An 18,981-nucleotide genomic window follows, 5' to 3' on the forward strand; every position below is an offset into this window, starting at 1 on the left:
AAGCTCTCATACAGGGCTGATGGGAGTGGAAATCGGTCCACTTCTTTGGAAAGCGTGTCTACATAAGCTGAACATCCGCCCACCCTCTGACCCTGTACCTCCTCTCCTGAGTATTCACCCGGGAGAACTGGACTCACACGGCCAGCAGAAACACAAACAAGCATGTTTATGGCAGCGTTATTCACCATGGCCAAAAAGTGGAAACAACCCAAGTGTCCACTCACAGAATAAACAAGCTGTGGGATGGTCATACGGTGGAACAACGCAAATGTCCACATTAACAGAAGAATGAATAAATACGCAGTGACATATTCAGATGGCAGAACTGTGCAAAAAAAGAGAAAAAGAACCAGAGAGTTATACACACAATGACATGACTTAATCGGATAGACATCACGTTGTGTGAACGGAGCCAGATGCAAGTGAGCGTTTACCGTCTGACTCCATTTCTGTCACGTTCATGAGCAGGCACGAGGCTTCAATGACGCTAGAGCTCATCTCTGCAAGGGGGGGTTGTTACTGACCAGAAGGGTAGGCGGGAACCTCCTGGGGCGTTGAAAACTCTCTACACCTTCATCTGTGGTGATGGGGATGTTCAAACACGGAGTTCCACACTTAAAAATTCACGTGATTTACTGTAGATGTTATATACCAACTTTTTAAAAGCCGCATCAGGTAGGAACAACCTACTCATCCATCGATGGATGAACAGATAAATAAATGTAGATACACAGACCCTGGACTTATTACCCATCCATGAACAGGAAGACGGGAGCGAAGTAGTGATCAGGATCCACATGGACGGATCCTGAAAACATTATGTTAAGTGAAGTAAGCCAGACAAAAAGGACCCCATAGTGTATGAGTCCATTTAGATGAAACATCGGAAGAGGCAAATCTGTACAGAAAGAAAGCAGAAGGGAACCAGGGGCCGGGGAGTGACTGCCTAACGGTGTGGAGTTTTATTTTGAAGTGATGAAAAAATGTGGGGATTAAATAGAGGTAGTGGTTCTGCAACACTGCGGTGTCCAAAAGTCACTGTGAAATTATTTCTTTTGTGTTACATGCATTTTGCCTCAATTTTTAAAACGTGGCATCAGGAAGATATTTTTTACTAAAAAGGTGGCTGCTGCTGCTCTCTGCTGCGTCTGGGCCGGGGAGGGTGAGTGGTGCCACTGGCACCATGGCTTCTCTTCAGAGCCACACTTGTCCATCCTTATGAAGCCTCTTGGTAAGTGTTTCCTCCTTAAAACCCTCCACTGCCATCTGCTGGAAAATTGTCATAATAAATACACAGATTCCCTTTAACATGGCACCTTTGTGCAATGTACAGCCTGCTCCCCTGTACATGGGGGGATATGGGCTCTGCTTTATTTTCAGTGTACCTGATCCTGATTTGGATGTGGCCTTGAAAACCTCAATGCTGGCCTTCCCTCCCGTTCCCACCCTCGAGCTGAATAAGGCTCGTCTGGGCTAGCCTGTCCCAGATTCGTTAGGGAGATGAAGTCCGCATAGTGCCTGATCCACTCATCAGTGTATTAAAACCTGCCTTTCGGAGCCACCTCCGGAAACAAAACTTTCCCTGAAGCATTTTTGGTCATTTCCACAGAAGCAGAGGACAGGCTGGAAGGTATCTACCAAGCTCCTGGCCACAGATTTGCCCGGGAGGAGAAGGGGTCAGCAACGTGGGAAGGAGGCCAGGGACAGGGCACTGGAGATCTCAGCCGCTTCCTGGGCACAGCGTACCCCTCATAGCAGCTCTTCCCTGGCACTACACACCCCTGCCCCTCCCCTCCCCCACATGGCTGCAGGAGATTGGCTGGGGTGGGAGGTGGCCGATGAGTCCCTCCCAGGTTCTTTTGTCTCTTTTGTGGGGAGCAGTAGTGCAACTCAAGCCCGTCACAGCTCGGGGACTCCAGCAGCGTCCATCCTGGGCATGGCCTGGTGGGGGGCTGTTTAAGACTAGCTCTGTCTTACGGAGAGAGAATGCAAGCCGCCTGGATAATGCAAAATGTCCTAGTAGCCATATTTTTTAAAGTAAAAAGAAACAGGTGAAATTAATGTTAATAATGTTTTCTTTAACCTAACATGTCCCAAATATTATCATTTCAACATTTAATCAATGAAAAAATTATTAGTAGATACTTTTTTTTTTCCTACGAAATCTTTGAAACCTAGGGTGTGTTTTGCTCTTCCTACCCATCTCAGTTGGGACCAGTCATGGCTCAGGCACTCAGTGGCAGCCATATGTGGCCAGTGACTCTTGTATGGACAGCACAGTTCTAGGAATTCTATAAACCTGGAGCTGGGGCAGCATGGGTAGGAAGTGGGGAGCATTAAGGGGACAGGACTTGAAACAGAATTTACACACAGACTAAATGTTTTTTGCCTAGATGGTGTGTATTGAGGGGGCCTCCTCAGAGCCACCTGTGAGCGACCTCAAGCAGGAGAGGCTCTTGGGCGATCCCCTGGGGGGGTTCTTGCAGAACTGACTTGTGGAACTGCCAGGTTCACAGCTCTAGCCCCCAGCCCCACCGGAAAGCAAGCATCGTCTATGTTAATTAACTTTTAAAAAGAAGAATATATTCTTTGACAGGAGCAAGACATGTAGGTCATAACCACGCATTCACAAGGAATATGGATGAACGAATGCAACACTCTGATGTGAAGAAGGAAAGTAGCTCTGCCAGTGAAAGGGGTCGGGGCCTGACATCTGACCTTCATCTAACCCTGGAGACTGGAGTTTTGACCTTGAGCTGACGACAACCCAGATGTACCTGGGGCAGCCAGGCTGCTGGCTCACTCGGAGCTGTGTCCCTCCTTGGACATGGGGCCGCAGTGGACCTAGTATCCTTCCTCCTGCAGCCTGTCATCCACCAGAATGCCCCCCGCTTTGCTTCCTATATACCCTTTCATTCATTTAATGACCCATTCATTCATTGAGTCAAAAGTGCACTGTATTGATCCTTGAAAACTAAGTGAAAGGAGCCGGTCACAAAAGACCACATCTTAGATGATTCCACTCAGATGAAAAAGTCCAGGAATAGGGAAATTTATGGAGACGGAAAGTCCCATAATGGTTAGTTAGGGCTAAGGGGATGGGGGCATTTAGGGAGGTGACATTTAGGGGGTGCCAGGTTTCTTCACGGAGTCTCCAAAATGTTCTCGAATTGGCTGTGGTGATGTCTGCACAGCTCTAAATACACTAAAAACCCCAGAAAAACAGTCTACTTGAGTGGATTGTACATGTATGTGACTGTATCTCAGTAAGGCTGTTTTCTAGAAATGCATCGAGCACAGTAGTGTGCCAGGCACACAGGGGACTCAGAAGCGAATAGAACAAACGCCATCCTCTGCCATCGTCTGAGGGAGGGTGTAACATCGCTTTTCAGGGCGCTGGTGAAGAGCTCTCAACACCAGGGCGGGCTGGAGCGAGCGCCCCGGGGAGGGGGCAGCACTGAGTTGATCCCCCCAGACCTGGAGGAGGAGCCGGAAATGACCAGCCCCGGGGGAGGCTGGAGAAGGGAACAGCCTTCCAGGTACAGGGAAGAGCACGTGGGGAGGCCTTGAGGCGGCGCCCCGCACTGGGAACAGACCCCGGAAGGGAGGAGGAGGACCGGGGCCGGGCTTGAGCCGCCCACAGAGAGGCAAGGCCTCTGGGGTCCTCCTTTGACGGCCGGGTGGTGGCAGGGATGGACTTCATAATTTGGGAGTTGTTTAAATAGCGCTCTGTCCTTACTGGGGAGTGGGCCACAGGGAAGCAGATGGGGGTGGGGGGGAGGGTGGCACATCGCCTCCCACTTAACGATTAAGATGCGCCTTCTCCTTGGGAGGGGGCTGCCAGTTAATGAATCAGGAAGTAGCTCTCTGAGCCAACAGCCAGAGGACAGCAATTTGACGACAAAGGGGCAGGAGGCAGCCGGCTTCTGGAAGATGGCAGGCAGGTGAGGCCCGGCTGACCTGGTTCACCCCCGTGCCTCTGGTGGCCAGGACTGGACAGATCAGAGGTCGGCCGGGCAGCAGGAACGCCTCTGCATTTCGGGGCTGGGGGTGCGGCCAGGCCCCGGCGGTGGGGGCGGAAGGCAGCGTTCCAGGCCCCAGGTCCTTGACGTCAGTGTTGCCATGGAGACCCTGGCTTCCCTCAGCACGTGTCGCAGCTGCTGGAGACCCCCTGGCTGGGAAAGCTTTGCAGGGTTGAGGGAAGCAGAAAGCACAGAGCTGGGACCTGCAGGCCTGCAGCCCAGCCAGGGATCAGGGTACCAAGACCCCACGAGGCCCCCTGCCCCCTCCAGCCTGCCCCCAACACTCTTGCCCAGAGCTCCTTTCTTGCCGCCTAGGAGATGCCCTGTCCTAAAACGGCCCAGGCGTCCTCCCATGGCCCTCCCGCACAGTCACATACCAGGGGGGCATGCACCCCCTAGCGGCCCCTCCCACCCCACACTCCTGGCCGCATCGTTCTGTTTGCACCGCCCCCAAGGGGTGTTTATGGAGGCCCTCCTGGTGCCATATGGCGTTCGGGATGCTCTGCCCAGCTCCTGTGAACCTCAGGGCGACCCCAGAGGCAAAACAGGCGCTGGAACAGGGATGCAAGCCTCCTGGGCCCAGGACTTGAAGCGCGCGTGTGAAAGAGTGTTTTCTTTGTCCCCAAACCTGGCCCAGTGAAATCTGCCTTTCCAGATTCGTAAAAGACATCTTCGGTAGCAAACAGTCCAGGCTACTTGGAAACTGCAGCGGGCCTCCCATTTCCGGTTCATTTCACCCTCTTCCCTTTTCTGAATCCCATCTTCCTGGGGGGTGAAGGTGGAAGGGGACCTCCCATCAGTTCTTCTCCCTGATCTGGGCAGGAGCAGCATGAAGGTGAGCAACACCTGCCTCGCCTGGACATAGGCGCAGGGCGGGGGTGAACTCGAGACCTGGGGAGGAGGGTTTCTACCCTGCTCCTCCCACCCCAGCCTGCGGGTGGTGATAACGCGAGGGAGAGCCGCCTCCCCTTCTTCCCTCCTCTGGGCTGGCAGCCCTCCTGAGTCACAGCCAGCAGCAGCCTTGGCATTTGCCCGTGGGGGTGGGGCGGTGGGGGCAGAGAGGGAGAGCGCAGGGTGTTTTGTCAGGCAGGCCTGAGGGACTTAGGGGAGGGACGGGGGTGGTTCTCAGCAGGAGGAAATGAAGCAGAATGGACTCAGGTGGGGCAGCTGCTCCCCAGGAGGTGGCCAGCTGTGGGCCAGAGTCCCTTCCTGGGCTGCCCAGCCTTGTCTGGCAGGACTGGGCACCAGCCCCTTCCCACAATGAGTGGGAGCTGTGTTTCTCAGTAAGTCTCTTGGCTTGCCTTGGCAAATAACATGGAGTTGGTGTTTAGAAAATGTTTGTGCATTCGTTTGACAAGTATTTATATGGGTCTACTAGGTGGTGAGCCCTAGGTTCTGTGGTGGATGGGTGGGTGGAGGGTGGGAGGGTGGAGAGATGGGTGAGTGGATGGGTGAATGAATAAATGAATGGACAGGTACATGGATCGATGGATAGATAAGTGAATAGGTGGGTGAGTGGGTGGGTGTGGAAAGGAATGAGAGGATGGTTCAATGGCTCATGAATGGATGTATAGTTACCTATTGCTATGGAACATATCATCCCAAAATTTAGTGAGTTAAAACCAGCATTTATTATCTGGCTGTTCCTGTGGATCAGGGATTTAGGACTGACTGATCTGGGTAGCTCTGGCTCAGAGCCTCCCATGTGGCTGCAATCAGAAGAGACTGAAGGCGTAACGTGGCTGGAAGATCTGCTTCCATGGTGGTACCCTCACATGGCTGTTGGCAGGAGGCCTCAGTTTCTCATCACATGGGCATCTCCATAAGGCTACTCAAGTGTCCTTGTGACGCGGCAGCTGACTGCCTCTAGAGTGAGTGATCAGAAAGAGAGAGAGAGGTGGAAACCACGGTGCCTTATATGACCTGGTCTCTGACATCTCCTACCATCACTTCTCCTGTTTTTCCCCTATGTGGGGCCAAGCACTGCCTACTTGTAACCTTCTGTCCCAGAATAACCATGTGTCCACATGGCCTCTCCTTCAGGCAGTATGCTAGGTATATGGTGTGTTGATGGCCTGGGGCTGGCCAAATCCAGGCCCGCCCTGTCAATGGAAACATCGGGAGGCAGACCCCTCTGACCAAGGTTTTGTTCCTCAGGGTGCTGGTTGCACAAGAATGAGCCCTTCTTGTAAAGCATGTAGTCTGTCCGCACACCCTATTTGAAGCAGTCCCCTCCCTGTTCACGATATCAGTGCACAACCTCGTCCATCTGGCCCTTCCTGGACTCCCTGTACGGAAGTCCCAATAAACCCTCACGACTCACATGGTGTCTCCAGGCCTTTCCTTCTGTCTCTGGGGCACTTTACCATCGCAGCCCGCCCAATTGGGCTTATGATCACACACCCTGTGGTTAGAAGCAAATCACTAAGGCCAGCGCACACCCAAGAGGTGGGAGATCAGTTTCTACCTCTCGAAGGAAGAGCACCAAAACTTGTGGACAGATGTTAAAGCCATCACAATAGATGGATGGGTGGCATACCCACTGTTCTTCCCTAATGCCGGAATCTTAGAATAACCTCAGACCAGGGCCCGAAGACTTAATGTCATGCCTGCATGTTAAATTCATCAGGGACACTTTTAGAAGGTATCAGTGTCCAGGGCTAAAACCCCAGACAATCTTGCTTAACTGTTCTGGTGAGAGACTTGGACATTGTGTTTTTGTTTTTAGAATGATCTTAAACTTTGAGCATGAAGCCCAGCATTTATGTTTCTGCTACATTTTTTTATTGTGGTAAAATACACATAACAAAATTTACCATTTTGAGCATTTCTGAGTGTATGGTTCAGTGGTATTAAGTATATTCACATTAGGGTGCAAATGCCACACCCAGAAGTTTCTGCTTTTTCCAAATGGAAACTCTGTCTTCATTAAACAGTAGCTCCTGTGCCTCTGGTTACCTTTTTCCTACTTTCTGTCTCTGAATTTGACCACTCAAGGGACCTCACGTAAGAGCGGGATCATATCTGTCCTTCGTGTCTGGCTTAATCCACTTGGCGATGCTGTGACGTGTCAGGACCGCATTCCCCGGGTGTCTGGGCGGCGTATCCCATTGTCTGCGTGCACCACATTCGGTGCGTCCATTCATTCGTCGATGGACTTTTGGGTTGTTTCCATGCTGCTATTTTTTAAAGCTCCTGGATGGTTCTGATACGCAATTAGGGACGAAAACCAAGGCCTTAGACCAGTGGTTTCAATCCTGGCCGCATGTTAGAATCACCTGGGAGCTGTTAAAAAAAATACCGATGCCTGGCGCCCAGCGCACACTCACCGAATCGGGCTGTGGGGGTGGACACAGGCGTCGGTAGGAACAGTCCTTCCAGCATAGAAGGCCTGGGCGTGCAGGCTCATGTCCGAGGCTCTGCTGCCCTCTGGTGGCAAAATTGACGACAGCCCTGGTCGCAAGACCGGGGTTCCTGCCTCTCCATTACTGGCTTGCCCATCCGTAAGGAGCCCAGATCAGCCAGCCTGGGGGTCTAGGGGCCCTGCAAGGTTCTGACTGCACCCTCCGCCCCCTACTTCCCGGCTGACCTCACATGGCTCCATGTGCAGAGGAATGGGTGAGTTCATGAGACGGGGGAGGTACAGACAGACGGAAGACTGCACCGTGCTCCTTGCCAGCTGTGTGACCTTGAACAGTTAACCCCTGCCTCCGTTTCCCTGGCTCTCACCTTCTGACAAGTCCCTGAGCTTGCAGGTGAGTGTCTGCTGTGTTGGGGAGGAGAGTTTCTTATCCTCGGCACCACTGGCACTGGGTTCTCTGTGGCTGGGGTCCTGGGCCCTGCACGGCATTGAACAGCGTCTCTGGCCTCAACTCACTAGATGCCGGTGGCACCCCCAGTTTTAACAATCAAAAACGTCTCCACGTATGGCAAACCTGGGTGTCAGTTTGTCAGACAAAGTGCAGGTTTCCCAGTTAAATTTGAATTTCAGATATGCAACTCATACAACTTTTTAGTATAATTATGTCCCAAAGATTGCATTTTTATTTGCTAAATCAAAGAAACTCCAGCTGGGGCTAGAATCACCCAGCTGGGAGCCACCACCCTAGTGGGATTTTGATACCTGCTAAGACACCAGATGGGGAAGTTGCGGCAGCGGCCTGGCAGGGCCGGGGCGCTGCCCCGAGTGCCCTCTGGGGGCAGGCCCAGCGGGGGTGAGCCAGGGACAGGCCGTGGCCGTGGGGGAGGAGGCTGGGCTCACAGTTGGGCCTTCTTCCTCTGGGGCCTGAGAGCCACTGGTGTGATGTGCTAGGTGCCAGGCTGAGGGCTGGGGCACCTTGTTTCCCCAGCACCTGGGGCTGCTGGCAACAGAGCAGTTTGTGGCCAACCACAGTTGGGGCAGTAGTTCACCCCAGCTTTTCCCCAGAGAGAATCCCCAGTGACAGGGAGTCAGGTCCAACTTGCTCATTTGCAAGAGGAAGCAACAGGCCCAGAGAGGGGCAGTTACTGGCCCCGAGTCACACAGCCAGCTTGTGGCAGTGGCACAGCTGGCATCTGGCTCTTCAGGCCCAGACTTTTGCCCCAGGTGGAGCCTGGGAGTGTCCTCAATTTCCAGTACATTCTCTGGAGCCCCCAGCATTTTCCAGACATGGAGACAGTCGAGGCAGGCTTCCTGTTGAGGCTGTGTGGCCTGCAGACCCCAGCTGCTTTCCATACTATGCCAGGGAAGTGCTGGGACCCCTTCCCCGGGGCTGCCGCTGCAGTGACTCTCATTTCTGTCTGATGGGAAGAGGCGACGTGGGGAAGTGGAGAAGCACTTGGACTTGAAGTCAGACTGTCTAGGGCTGAATACTGGCTCTGCCCCTCCCCAACTGTGACCTGAGGCTCCCTGGGCCTCAGTTTCTTCATCTCTAAAATGGACTGCTGAAAACAATACCTACTTTGTAGGGCTGTTGTTTCCATCAGTTAGCAAGTACAAGTGCTTAACACAGTGCGTGGCAGGTAGTGAGGTTTACCGTGTACCTTATTTCCTTCTCCCTTGGGAAGCTAGTTCAGTGGGTCTGTCAGTCACAGCCACCACCACCTGCCCCCCCCAAGGCAACCACTGCCCCCTGTTGCCCAGGCAAAGGGTCGATGAGTGAGACAAATCTGAGGATGGGCCTTACTTGAAGCTGGTATCTCCCTGGGATTCCCAATATGTGAGACAATAAATCACCCATTTTGCTTAAGAAATTTCCACTGAGTTCTGATCTACACACCCCCTTTGTTCCTTAGAGCATGAGGGCTTTCCCCAAGGTGGCCCCCTTCTCCCCTGGCCCAGGAGCCTTGGTTGGCATCCAGCCCCACACTAGATCCGTGACCTTCTGCCAGGGAGGCAGGTCCTCTGTTTGAGCTGTGATTGGAGCTTACAACAGGAGGAAACAACTTGTATAAAGTGTCTACTGTGTGCCAGGTACTGTGCTGGAGCTTTGGTGTTATTTTAATTGCATTTTACAAGTGAGAAAACTGGCTCAGAGAGGTAAAGTGACTTGCCCAAGGTCACACAGCCAGGAAGTAGAATCACTTCACTGTAAGGAACCCAGATAGTCTGGCTCCAAAGGAGGGATACTTCCCACTGCACCAAGTGGCTGCTTACCTGCAGAAGGGATTTTTTTCCAGTAAAAAAATTTTTCTTTTAATTTTTAAAAAACACAAATTTGTAAAAAATTCATAACACATAAATGTCTAATCTTTACCCCAATAGTAGTAGCGATTTTAAAAAGAATGTTTGCTGTGGAAACTTTTCTCCATCATTCCATACATTCACTAGAGAATAGAGGAGTCACTACATACTTGTAAATGAACCCCCAGCAGAGGGCCCGGGGGCTGCACCCAGGCCGCTGCAACACTGAACTGCAGAAGGTGTGTCCACTTCTGCGTGGCGTTACCGGCCCCCTCTCCTCCTCGCTGACCCAGTGCCAGGGCACCCGGCCACAGAGAGTAAATCTTGATTAGTGTAAGTCCTCCTCCCACTGATTGACAGGCTGGGCATGTGACCTGGAGCAGACCTATGAGAAATAAGTCAGGTTGCCAGAGCCTTCCATGATGATCTGTGGCCACACATGAATCTTTCTCTTCTCTAAGTTCCAATACCCCTTAGTTTTGCCACCAAATATCTTTGCCCTGGACCATTCTTTGTCTCTCCCAGCTTGAATTTTGCTGAGTTACACACACACACACACACACACACACACACACACACACACACACACACACGCACACACACAAAGATTAAAACTTACGGACTGTATTCAAAATATTTAATAACCAGAATGACATGGGCACTGGATGACAAGTGGCCTATGGTAAATACCAGCTGGATGCTGACCCCAAGTGCACCCCGTACTGTGGGCAACATGGGCTGTGTGCTGGGGCTATAGAGTAAATTATGCACATTTATTGCTCTCAAGGCAGGCAATCCGGTAGCTTCTGTAAGAAAAAGTAGGCAATTCTAAAACAGGAATGTTTCACATTTTTCCCTGTAAACCTGAGGTTCCAACCGTGGCTGCAGGTTAGAGTCACAGGAATTTGTCTAGGCTCTGATTCAGCAGATCTGGGTTGGCATGGGCATGTGGGTTTTAACAAAGAACCATAGGTTGAGAATCTCTGCTTTCAACAATTGATTCAGAAGCTGACTTTGTTGGCCAGAATTTATTCTTGAGCTTCTGCCTGTAATACAACCATTTGACTATCCGTAGGAACAAGCCTATTAAAAGTTGCTTCCTTTTATTTTTTCTTTACTGCTTAGAAGGAAGAGGGTGTTTCGAGGAGGAAGAACATGGGTGTGCTTCCGGGGCAACATGATGTCACAGAAATGTTAAAAAGGAGGCAACTGGCCCCAAACGGAGTCACTGGTGCTAAACCCACATCACCAAACTGCAGCTTAAAACGTAATGTAGTGGAAGTTTCAACCTTTCCCTTGGAGTGTAATCTTAACCAGTCTGTAATTTCCTGGTCTTTACTAGCGGGGTGATATTCCTGACTGACACCCCTTGTCTCTTAAAACAAGTTGACCTTGCCTGAAACATCCACCCTTTAACCCTTCTGCCTATAAAAGCCTTCCTCCCTGTGCAGCTCCTCTGACCTCAGAATATGCTAGATGGGATGCTGCCCAATTTGTGTATCATTGAATAAAGCCAATCAGCTCTTCAAATTTACTTAGTTGAACTTTTAAAAAAAACATTTTAAAGGACAGAATCTCACAGCCCCTAGAAAACTCAACAAAGTGAATACCAGGACCCTAAAGGGCATCTCTGCTGACCCTAACTTTGGTCAGATTAAAGTCCCAACGGTTAGCTCCCCAAGGCCATGCCACCACAGACAGAGCCAGCAAAAGGAGGTAGACGGTCCTTTCAGGGCTGCACAGTGTCTCCCGGCTTATAAATGCGGCGTTTTCTTGCCCCACATGCCTTTGAGCCGCAGGACCCTTCTCTCGCCTCCCTAGCGACCCCGCACAGTCAGAGACCGCAACTCCCAGGAAACACCTGGGCCGGAAGTCGGTTGTCTGGCACTGTATTCTGGGAGATGTAGTCCACAGGGGCCGGAAGCTACCTGAGAGCGATGCATTCTGGGGAAGGTAGTTTTCAAGTCGTCTGGGTTCCCGGCGTGGATGCTGTGATCTCACCTGAGCCTAACGCAGCGGAAGGGGATAGACAGTGTTCGGATTTAGAGTTAAAATGTAGGATTTGTTTTTTGTCTGTCTCCATCTCCAACACCCAAGGAGAATAAGAGTTGTAACACTTTTGGGGTGGCAAGCGGGTCTGGATCAGTTATTTCTCGCTCAAACTTGAGTACACAGGCTGCTTATCCTCCCTGAGCCTCTTGTTTCCTTATCTGTAAAATGGGCAAACTAGTCATTCCACTTGGCAGGCTTGATAACACAGACCAAGCAACTAGCAGAGTGCTTAACACATCCCTCTTCTCTTTGAATAATAGCAGTTTACAGAGCAATGGGTATGCTTTGAAACACAGCAAGAATTTTGTTCCAGGAGAGCACTTTGGTCTTCATCTTTGGAAGGTAGGATTTCCTCCCAATTCCAGCCAAAACTCATAAGTGTAAGGAAATCTTGTTATGCGGAGGCTCAGCGAGGATGGGTGGCCCTCCTAGCCAGAACACAGTGAGATGAAAATTAGGAAATGAGACAAGCTTCTGGGCAGGCATCCTCATGCAGTATTTGTGGGAGTATTGGTAACTACATCCTCTGTAGAGGGCAATTTGTGTAGGTGCAGTAGTTCCACTTCTAGGAATTTATCCTGCAAATATACTGGATACTTTCAAGATGACAGAAGGTTAAGAATATTCATTGTAGTACTGTTATATAAAACGAATGATTGGAAATCACCTAGGCATCTATGGATAGAGGACTAGTTACGTCAAGTGTTGTACCTCCATCCTCTGTAATACTATGTTGCTATTTCAAACAATGAGGTGTAATATCACCTATGTAACATTCCAGCAAAAAATGTTTAAACTAAATCTGTTGTGATGAAAGTACTGAAGAAATCTAAATTAATGGAATTTTGTGAAACTGGCTTACTCAAAACTGTCAGTGTCATAAAAGACAAAATAGGCTGGGGAACTGTTCTAGATTAAAGAAAACTAGAGACATGATTGTTGAGTTCAATGGATGAACCTTAACTGGGGCCTGGATTTGATTTTTTTCTTTTCTTTTTTTACTCCTTCTTTTTTTTTGGAGCCTGAATTTTAAAAAAGGACTTCTTAATTAGACCCCTTGGGGGTGTGGGGGGAATGTGATTATGGGCTGCATATTAGTTAATAACATTGTATCAATACTGAGTTTCCTGAATGTGATCATTATATTGTGGTTATATACCAGGAAGTCCTCGGGAGGTACTGACTGAAGTATTTAGGACTGAAATACTGACTCTTGGGCAGTTCAGAAAAAAGACAGAAACAGACAAGCAAATGTGGCATATATTAATAATCAGTGAATCTAAGTTTTGAAATGTGGCTGTTCATTTTCCTGTTCTTGCAACCTTTTTTATGGTACTGAAATTTTTGAAGTAAAGAGGGAGGAACACAACACAGAGAAGACAAGTAGTGATTCTACAACATTTTGCTATGCTGATGGACAGTGACTGTAAAGGGGTTTATAGGGGCGACCTGGTATAGGGGAGAGCCTAGTAAACATAATATTCTTCATGTAAGTGTAGATTAATGATAATAAAAGAAAAAAAAGAAAGAAAGAAAAGGGGGATCACTCCCTGATAGGCTAAAACTAACTGTAAATCAACGATTAATGCATGCTTTAAATATCCTTAATTTTGATCACTTAAAGGGTGTCAGATGATTGGCTATGGAGGTACATTTTTCTGATGATATTCCTTTCTCTTAAAAAAAAAAAAAAGCAGTTCCTGTGCGGTGACCTCCAATGAGTTCTACACAATGGTATAAAGGGCATATCAAAGTGTGGGCAAAGGGTCTGTTTGTGTTTATACAGAGGATCAAAGCCTAATTGGGCTACCCTGAAAATGAACTAAAATACGATATGAAGAACTTCCAACATCAGCACTCTCTGTAAGACTCATGCCAGAAGATGATCATCAAAAAACCCCAACAATGATCCACGCACTGCTACAGCTGTAGATGCACTCATCCCACCAGTTCCTGGACTTGCCATGGGAATGAGGAAGGAGATATCTAAGCTGGCCTGTGCATACAGTAAAACAACAAATTTGACTGGATCTATACTGTTGGAACTCAACCAAGAATTAGGAGAAGTGCAAGTTGTAGCGCTCCAAAATCTTACAACTACAGACTATTTACTGTTAAAAGAACATATGGGATGTGAACAGTTCCCAGGAACGGGTTGTTTTGATTTGTCTGATTTCTCTCAGACTGTTCAAGTTCAGTTGGACAATATCCATCATATCATAGATAAATTTTCACAAATGCCTAAGGTGCCTAACTGGTGTTCTTGGTTTCACTGGAGATGGCTGGTAATTACAGGTATGCTTTGGTTATGTAACTATACTCCTATTATGTTAATGTGTGTGCGCAATTTAAGTAGTAGTTTAAAACCTATACATGCTGAAGTTACTCTACAAGAAGATATGTCAAAGAAATAATCAATCTTCCCATGTTTTCTTCCGCCTGCTACTTCTATAGCTTTTCTTCTTCCTTCCTAATTACAACCCTTAAATAGAATTCATGCCTCATATCGAATTTACCGAGTATCATAATTCTTCCAAGTGGTAAAGACACCTCAAGACAAATGCTGGGCATAGAAGCCACAGGGCATAAATATGCAAAGAAGTAAAAAGCTAACCATTTCAAACAATAAGGCTTCTCTCTCACTTACCAACTTTACATTTCCCTTTATGGCCCGGAAGATGACTGGTTAGCCAGAGACGGGTAAGATTCCTCAAGGGAGGAACAACCTAAGACAGGCACAGTCGCAGGGGGGCCATCAGGTGAGAAATTGGGGATCAACAGAGGTGAGGCTTAGAACCTCACCCCCCCTGTTCTGAGAGAAATCTTCTGTATATGTGGGTGTTTTATTGCCCTTGTCTAGCTTGGATTAACACATAGTCTACAGGCACACACCTGATCATCTACATTTGCTCCCTTACAACACTAAACTATGTTTTCTACCTTTATCTTGCATCTACCTACCACTTCAGCATTTTATTTAAAATAATAATAATAATAATAATAATAATAACGGGAGAAATGTGGGATCCACATATAAATCAAGTATAAAAATCAAATGAGTATTCATATTTGAACTGACTGTTTATAGTTCATAATGCATGAGCAAAACTGAAGGTTTCTGTGATGGCTGCCCTTGTACTGTTCACCATGTAAGAACTTATTCACTATGTAAGAATTTGTTCTCCATGTAAGAACTTGTTTGTTATGCCTCAGAAGATTGGAGACTGACGAAAATTAGGCTTGGGGTGGATTAATGATTGTGCATTGAGCATTGACTCCCCTATACAGAATTTTATTGTTGTTAACACCATTTGATCAATAAATATGAGAGATGCCCTCTCAAAACAAAAACAAGAACAAAAAAAAAAAGAAAGAGAAGTTAAGAGACACAGAATATAGGAAAAGAAACACTAACATACGTTGAATGAAACTTCCAGAAAGAGAGAATAAAAATCATCATAAGAGCTAAAAAAAAAAGAGGGAGGAAGAACAACGTGGAAGCCCCCATATACATTGATAGAGGAGAAGCGTCAAAAAATACTGGTAAATTTTTTTAAAAGCCGGGTGAGAGCAGTCGGTGTAGAGTGCTGCCTTTTTGTGAAAATGCACAAAAGACTGACCCTGGAAGGAGACACAAGGAAGAGGTGACAAAGGTGCCTCTGGGGAGGAGGGCCCAGCTGGGCGGAGGGGAGGTCGCAGTGGAAGGAGATTCTCACACTTACCCTTTCAGACCTTTTGGATTTTGTATCGTAGGCATGTATAAACGATTCAAATAAAAAATACTAATAACTTCAAAAAAGATTGTTTCTGGGAAAGCGCTTGTGGTCAGGAAACCCCAGACTGGCCCTCCCCTACTGCCCAGCTATAGACCTGATGGCAAACCCAAAACAGAAGGAAGGAAAATCAGTTACTTTCACATCCTTTCCCACAGCTCATCCTCATCGCAACCCAGTGAGCCAGGCAGGTTTTATGGGGCCCATTTTACAGATTTGGGAAACAGGCTCCAAGAGTCTTAGCAGCTTGTGTAAGTTCTGAGCAAGACACAGTCCTCAGCAGGGATTGACACTGTCTTTCCTGGGGACCCAGCCTGGCTCCTTCCTCCTGCAGGTGGCCTCCCCAAGCCCTGAGGGCTAGAGGCGAGGGCCTGGGGTGGTGGGAGGGCGAGGGCGGAGGTGACTTCCAGGCTCCGGGTGTTCACTGAAGCTCGGCCCAGCTGCCTTCCTGCTGCCGCGTTTACACGGGGCTCTCCAGGCAGGAAACAGAAGTTGATGCTGGTGGCCCAGAGCATGGGTTTGATTTACATGTTCATGCGCAACTGGTTTGGGGGTTTATTTGGTGGGGCTAACTCAGCCAAACAACCTCCTCCCTGAGCCCGTTTGGCCTGCTGGTGCATCTCTGTAACCTTAAATAAAGTGGTCTTTAAAAAAAATTTTTTTACTCATAGATGGATGTTGTTACTAATTCAAACTGTGAAGTATCTGGAGGATGATCTGACATTTCTGTCAAAATTTAATACGTATACACACGGTTTGGTACGTGATCCAGCATTCACAATGGCAAATGATTTCTTTCTGTGAATATACTTGCACAAATGTTCAGAGACGTGGGCAAAGATGCACTGCTTCTGAGGGAGACAGACACAGCCATCAACAACCCCCAGGAGGCCAATGCTGCACGCAGTGAAGGAACCCGCACAAGGAACAGCAAAGTGCAATGGCCGATAAAGCACAATAAACAGGTTTGCTGCATTTGCTGACCTAGAAAGATAGCCGCAATACGGTAAAAAAAAAAACAAAAACTGGTCCCGTTTTAGAAAAAAAAAATAGCTATAGACATACGTATATATATAGAGATGTATTTGAACAAACAGAAAAACAGCTTACAAAGTTAAATAACAAATTATTTGACTAGAATGTAAAAATTGGCATTTCATTTTCATTTCTTTGAAGATTAGGGAGGTTGACTGTTTTTTTTTAAGTTGGCCAATTGTGTTTCCTCTTGTGTGAGTTGCTGAAATATTACTGCTCCTTGATCTTCTGTCACAAGCAAATAGTGGAAAATTCTGGCACCATGTGTCATAAAGAGAGTTTCTGTTTAGAATTCCAGTGCTTCCATTATGATGGTATCTTGGAAAAGAGGGTGCTGAACTTGAAGCGGAGGGCTCCAGTCTTAATGTGATGAATTATCCTGGGAGATAAAGAGTTCAGAAAAATAAAGGAGGATGTTTCCTGCACAAAGCATTACTCCTGTTTCTTCCCTTCTTTTAATTCTAGGATGGTATTATAAAGTATGTTGTTGGGTTCTTGGTGAATAGTGTGAAACTGGGGGTGGTTTTGATGTTTGAAAGGAAGAGTGACGGGAATGAAAGACTGACCACCAAGGCCAAGGTCAGGGTGAAGTGAGGGGGATGCCCACGGTGCGCTCAGTGAAAATGTCAGGAGTTGCAGACTTTAAGGATGTGCAAGATTGGAGGCGGTGTTCACCCAGGCACTTCACCCATGCCATTCAAGTCCCAGCCCTGTTGACTGTTTCTTGATGACAGAACAAAAGATCTGTAAACAGCTACTGCACTGCAAGGCCAGAGTGGTGATGAGTATTTCAGCAGAACTAGACTCAAGAGGGTGCATGCAGCAGACAGACACACTAATTTTGCATCAGGGGCATGGCAGCAGCGTTTTGGCCTAGATGAAATGGTGTCCCAGACCCCTTTGCAATGGGCATAAATAATAACACCTCTAAGGATTGTAGTATGAAATAAATGAGTTCTGGACTACTTGGCATGTTGGCTGTGCCTGCTTCCCCGGAGGTGTCTGAGTATTAGACATGCTACACGGGGGTTCACAGTGGACCTCAAGAGATGGGGATCATCCATTTTTGTCCTTAAGAATTTTCTGATTCTTTCTCCATTGACGATAGCGACATGGCTGGTTTTCTCTGGACATGCCCTGTGCACAGCCTCTACCTGCTGCCAGCCCCAGGTCCAGCCTCCCAGAGAAGGGAGGCAACCTGCAGGCCCTGGGTCCTCGGAGATCCTCTGACATAACCCGACATGACTGACGCTGACATTTTACCAAACTGACTAAATGGGGCAGAGAGGCTATACACTGAAGAAAGGTGGGCTTCCTTGTCAACCTGAGCTTGAGAGCCACGCCTGCTGTAGGTGGAAAGCCAGGGGCTGCTGGGGCAGGGAGGAGGCGGGGAACGGAGAGCTCCTGACGTAACACAGCTGTCACTTATTAAACTCTTACTGCGCACCAGGCATTGCATTTAACACTTCACATCTAAAACCTCACTGATTTCTCATCACGGCCTTTAGAGGTAAGGACTCTGTTATCTCCAGGTTGCAGATAAGGAAACTGGGGCCGGGGGAAGGTAAGCAACCTGTCTGACCACAGAACTAATAAGTAGCAGAGTCAGTATTTGGACCCAAAACTCCAGGGCTGCTTTCTTCACTCTGAAGCTCCCCCCTCCTCCATTATTCATGACCTCAGAGCCTGCTGAGTGCTGGCCGCTGCGTGAGGGTTTGCTCTGTCCCCGGCCGCTGGACCTCTGGGCTCCCTAAGGCCGCAGGCCTGGAGGCCCTCAGGACTCTAGGGTATCAGGACGTCACTGTGGGGTTAAAGTAGGTTCCGTCTTCCCCTGGTGGGAGGTTCCAAGAAGCTCAGGCCCAGCTTGTCCCCTTTTCCCCAAGGGGAGGCGGCAGTATGGGTTGGGACACGTCCTCTTTTCAAGTTCTTTCTCGCTGCTTCTGACCACTTCCTCTTCTCCCCGGGGTGGGGGCAGCTGTGGCCGCAGTAATGGCAGCCATCCAGGCGGTGGCTGAGGAGGCCTCTGAGATCCTCTGGAAGGGCTCACCAGCTGGGCTGAGGGCACTTGTCCATCTGGGTTCCATCCCCGCCTCCCCAATACCGCCTCCCGAGCGCAGAGAGCAGCGGGGCAGGGGACAGGCTCCCTGAGCTCTCCCTCAGCCAGACCAAAAATGTGACTGTGGCTGGTCACCTCTCCATTCAGCCTCTACCAGGGCTGAATCCACTTCCTGCGACTTCCATTGAGGACGTGGCCCAAGTCCAGTACCCCAGCCTGGACAGCCAGACCCCTTAGGATGCCCCGGAGGCGAGGCCCTCAGTCCTGGGTGGAGCCCCAGTCCAGCACGGGGCACCTCAGCAGTGAGCGCCCCACGCGGGCCGAGGAGCTGAGGCATGGCGGGAGGATGGGTATCAAGAGATGGGGGTTCCAGGTCCAGCT

At 48.8% G+C, this 18,981-nt stretch overlaps 1 long non-coding RNA gene across 1 annotated transcript; it reads left to right on the forward strand.

The window, feature by feature from the left end:
• Window positions 1–9,185: 9,185 nt before the first annotated feature.
• LOC118924511 (uncharacterized) lies at window positions 9,186–17,125 on the forward strand. The gene is made up of 3 exons (XR_008994220.1): window positions 9,186–9,474; window positions 10,810–10,951; window positions 16,336–17,125. It is a non-coding gene; the product is annotated as an uncharacterized LOC118924511 (long non-coding RNA).
• Window positions 17,126–18,981: the final 1,856 nt, after the last annotated feature.

Source organism: Manis pentadactyla, chromosome 15, assembly GCF_030020395.1.
Source record: "Manis pentadactyla isolate mManPen7 chromosome 15, mManPen7.hap1, whole genome shotgun sequence".
Lineage (NCBI taxonomy): Eukaryota > Metazoa > Chordata > Mammalia > Pholidota > Manidae > Manis > Manis pentadactyla.